This window comes from Myodes glareolus, chromosome 23 (assembly GCF_982192425.1).
Source record: "Myodes glareolus chromosome 23, mMyoGla1.1, whole genome shotgun sequence".
NCBI lineage: Eukaryota > Metazoa > Chordata > Mammalia > Rodentia > Cricetidae > Myodes > Myodes glareolus.
The window spans coordinates 5,930,393-5,935,521 of NC_142048.1; the positions used below are offsets into that span (position 1 = coordinate 5,930,393).

At 43.8% G+C, this 5,129-nt stretch overlaps 1 pseudogene; it reads right to left on the reverse strand.

The window, feature by feature from the left end:
* Positions 1-2,284: 2,284 nt before the first annotated feature.
* Positions 2,285-4,590, reverse strand: LOC148118291 (52 kDa repressor of the inhibitor of the protein kinase pseudogene; annotated as a pseudogene).
* Positions 4,591-5,129: the final 539 nt, after the last annotated feature.

The following is a 5,129-nucleotide window of genomic DNA, read 5'->3' on the forward strand; positions in this document are numbered from 1 at the left end:
TAGCACACCTTTTAACACAGTATGGGAATCTGTAGAAAGAGTGAGCCAAGCCCTGTCTGTGGAAGAGGCAGTATGGACACATAACTGCCTGAGTTCTGAGACATTCACTTCCCAACACAAAGCTGTTTACTGTGCACAGGGAAAGGGGCAAATAGGTGCCTGTGGGTCAATGTTTTGATGTTAAAAGCTGAATGCAACACGTTTTAGATGGCATGGTGGGAATTCCAAAATCATTTTACTTTTTCTTTTCATGAGAACAAAAATAAAGTTGTGTTCATCTTTATTGCTCATTCATGACCTGAATGCCTCAAAAATGTCTCAGGAACACAGGCCTAAACTATTTTTTTTAATCTTAATGGAAAAGTGCTTTTCGAATAAATTAGAATTTCACAAGTCAAAAAAAAAATCCAGAGACAGATATTTGAGTTCCAGCTAAAGACCAGAAAAGCAAAGCATCCAGTCACTGTCTCTTACCTCATCCTCAGACTTAAGTGGGTAATCCTGCCTCCGTGAATCCTCAGATTGAGACCGTGTGTAAGAACCCTCTCCTCCCACTTATATCCCTCTCTATTGCTGGGATTAAAGGCATGCAACACCACCTTCTGGCCTCTATGGCTAACTAGTGTGACAGCTGGAATTACAGGTGTGTGTCACCACTGGCTGTACTGTATGGCTGACCAGTGTGCCTGCTATGTATTATGATCTTCAGGCAAGTTTTATTTGTTGATACACACATACTAAACCACTATAAACAGGAACCTGAGAAGTGCTTACTCAGGGTTCATGTCCAGGATCTAAAGTCATCACCTTGGGTGCCTCTTTTGAGTGGTGATGCGTGTTCACTATCATTTTGAGTGGTGATGCCATGTTCACTATCATTTTGAGTGGTGATGGCGTGTTCACTATCATTTTGAGTGGTGATGCCATGTTCACTATCATTTTGAGTGGTGATGTTATGTTCACTATCATTTTGAGTGGTGATGGCGTGTTCACTATCATTTTGAGCAATTCTCTCATTTCGAGACAAAACCAGAAGATTCAAACAAATTCTGTCATATGCTGGAATAATTATTTAAGTTAATGAGAAAGAGATGCAAAATTTAATAAGAAAATCATGGACATGAAGATAGCTTGGCCAATCCAGATGCAGCCTTAGTCCTTTTCCTCTAGTAGCTGGTTCTATAGAACACTAAGATTTTTTTTTTGAAATTTAAAAAAATTCACATTTTATTTAGATTGAAATAAACTGTACAAAATTGATCTTAGTCACCAAAAATAACAGTAATACTTTCTGTATTACTTTTTAGATAAACCACAAAACATTTATTTTTGTAGGTTTTGCTTATAAATCAAGACACGGCGGTAGACATAATCACGAAAAACAAGAAAACGGACTAGTCGGTTGCCTGTATGGGTGGCCTTTGCCTGTCTTCACCGCAGGGCAGAAGTGAATTTACCTGTGGAAAGGGCTATGGAAATGTGGGCTCAACAAAGGAATGCAAACAGCAACAACCAAAGGGGTTGACAGGGCCTGGCTCTGCCGTTCACCTGTTCCTCTGGGGTCCTTCCGTCCTGGACAGACTACTGAAACCTGCTTGCTGAGCTCACAGACTTCCTTTGTAATTCCTGGGACTGATCATCATGCAGTTGGATTCTGTTGCTTTTTTTTCCTTTCTTTTCCTCTCTTTCAGTCCTGAGGTTTGGGCTTGTACGTGCTCGGCAAGTGCTCCACTGAGCTATCCCCAGCCCTTGTTTTTTTTTTTTTTGTTTTTTTTTTTTTTTTTTTTTTTTTGTTTGTTTGGTTTTTTTTTTTTTTTTTGAGACAGTTCCACTATGTAGCCCAGGCTGAACTAAAACTTGTGATCCTCACGCCTCTGCCTCCCAAGTGCTGCTACCACAAATTTTAAACACCCATAACTCCTACAGGTCAAAAGTCAATGGTGTACTTCATCGCAATACATTATAAAATGTATCTCTCACAAATTCATTTTTTCAAAGGCCTGATAACGCAACAGCTGACAACTGAATCCACAATGATAATGTTATATCTAAAACAACTTAAACAGTTCCCAAGTGCCACCAGCAGGGAGGCATTCTGACATTCCCAACGCCAACTCCCGGGAACAGACAGGTACGGAAAGCATGAGAGTTCAAACAGGGGCCAATATGTGGACTACCAACAGCTAATGACGCATTTAACTGGAGGTCTCGTGGCAAGGCACGCAGCGGTTAACTGACCCACCGCACCTTCCACTTCCTCCAAACGGCAAACACAAGAACAGTCGTTTTAGAAATCTATTAGGCATTTTCAATGGTTTCCGAATTATTCGTGGGAAGCTCTGGTTTATTTGTATAGAGTTTGATGTATGTGTCCACCATTAAATCCAGATCATGTTTTATATCAAAATTTATGTTAAGCAAAGCCAGATTACTTGACCTCTGGTCTGTCAAAGTGTTCCGCAGATACGCCTTGAGACGCTTCCGTCCATTTTCATAGCGCTCGTTCTCAACCTTCATCACAGGGAGAATACACAGGACCTTCAGCAAGGCATACACATTGGGGAAAAACTTGGTGTCAGGAAGATGGAGGGCCTCGTAGATGGTGGACGGAAGCTCGATGTCTTTCCCTCTGTGCTTCCACTTGATCCTCCAGCAGTGCAGCTCGGCCGAGAGCATGTCGGGATTGGGGAGGTCTCTTCTGTACATGTCGGCATGGTGTTCCTCTGAGGTGTTGAATTTGAGCTGCCCCATCACCGAGGGGACAAGAGACAGGCATTTCAGAGCTTTGAGGTACTGCTCAGAAAATTTATCTATAAGCTCCTGAACAATGTGCTCCACCGTGGGAACACTGAGGGTGTCTTTATAGTAACTCTCAGAGGTTAGCTGAGATTCCAGGTTACCTTGCTGGGCCCTCCGGAATTTCCCTGGGAGTTTCATTTGAATGTCAAGTTTGGTTGCTAAGTTTGTGGCTTCCTCAAACCAAAACTCGTGATAAACTTCGATGTTCTCCATCACCTCGTTAGGCGAATGTAGGACTGCAGTCAGGCTACTGGCTGCAAAGAAGACACCGAGGTTTGTCCCTGGGGATTCTTCCCAAAGGCTCTCGTAAAAGATAACACATTCTTAAGAACAACGATGGTAACAATGAAATCAAAGTCTGTCACTGCGCTGCAGAGCACAAACGCTCGCCCCGCTATGCAGTTATTTCACCTGATACTCGTGTCGCTGTTTATGCCATCTAAACACAGAACAAGTGCTTGCAGGAGATCCACCAAGACCTCAAAGGCGTCGTGCCTGCCTGTCCACTGGGAATGGCAGATCTCCTTCAGTTCTTTCCCTCGCTCTTTGCTGTTCTGGAAAAGAACAGAGATCACATTGTCAAGTTCTAAGAGCAGCTGTGGTGACCGGTGGAAAAAAGAACAGACTTCCTCAATCGTCCCTAAAGCCACGGACACCCCGATGACAGGGACAGACTTTGCCAGCCACGCATTTAAGGCACAGGAAGAGCGGAGGGTGTAGACGACCTGAGGGTATTTTTCTAAAAGTCTCCAAGCAACAACTTTCATCTTGGAAGAAAACCCACTGGACACAATGTAGGCCTGACCACGGCAATACTCCATATTCAACCCCCACTTCTCAGTTATTGTAGTGTGAAATTTCACAGCCAAAATCTCTGCATCGGCTTCGTACGGCAGGAAGCCCACAAACTCCTCTCTCAGGTTGTGAGCTTCATCGACAAACCTCACCAGCACGGGCAGGTGCTCCTCCCCTGCTATGTCCACCACGTCGTCTGTGATGATAGAAAAGAAGTGTGAGTCCCTCACTTCCCTGAGTGTCTCCTCCCGGATGCAGCTCTCGCAGATCTCCAGCATCTGTCTCTGCTGACCTTTAGAGCAGAATAGCGTTTTCACCGCTGTGGTCTCAAATCGCTTCCGCAGGACCTCTTCTCCAGAATTGATCCGGCACTCCAGCAAGGCCTGAAAGTTGTCTGGAGCAAAGAGGCCTTCTGGGACCTCATCAGCCTCGTGCCCATCCAAGGGTATGTTCTGCTTCCCCATGAGGATCAGGATCTCAAACAGCGACTTGAGGTACTCTTTGTTCTCCTTCTCTTCGAGGGTGAGAGGTAACACGTTTCCATCCTGCTGGCTCCGCGCTTCAGCACTGGGGTTCTGAGCAGTGCTGTTCATTTCCTGTTCTTGTTCACAAATTTCCTCAATTATTTTCCGTTTCAGTGTTCTGATTTCATCTTCACTCAACTCTTTTATTCGTTTTCTGTGTCTGCTATGAGGATTGTTCAAATGACTGGAGAGATCAAATATTGTTGGTATTGCATTATCTCGAAGAACTAACTGTACAATAAGGACAAGTTCAACAGATCATAGAGGTCTCAAAGTGTTTGGCACATAGTCGATAATGCTTATTTAGATGATTGGGGGTTTTGTCTTCTAAATCTGCTCTCCTACAATTTTCAACCCACTTCTGGCATCTGGCCGGGTCCCGAGGGAACCTGAAGAAGGCCAGGTCGGACTGCGTGCTCTTCCGTGTGCAGTTCGGGGCGGCGCAGAAGTTCGGCATGGTCGTCCGGAGGGCAGCAGCACGGCCGCCCCACGGGGCTGGGGAGGGGAGCTGGGCCAGCCGGCCGGCTCCCGAACACTAAGATGTTTAATTGTCCTGTATCTGGGAAGATTTTTCATTTTTACTGCTAAATGAAACATAAGATATCATCTTGATACAAATATCAGGTGATTGTAGTCTCTCCTCAAATCAGATAAAATGGTTTTTTCTATAATGAGACAATTATTATGAAACCATGAAAAGTCACTTATAACCCTCATCCCTCTGTAGAGTGAATTACTTCTGATGTCTCTGTAATCAACCCTGAATGGTGGCATCTGTTGACTTGGGGACATCCAAGCCTATTTATCATAATAGTGTGTTTATTGTAGTGGATCCTATCATTTAATATTTACCCCAATGCTAAGCATTTAATACAATCTATCTGTCATAGGAATTCAAATGAACAATACTGCTTTTGGACAAATATAGCACAGTTTTTGGACACTGGCCAAGGACTTTATTTCCCAGAATATTTGATGAATATTAAATCAAATCATTGTTTCTTAATTACT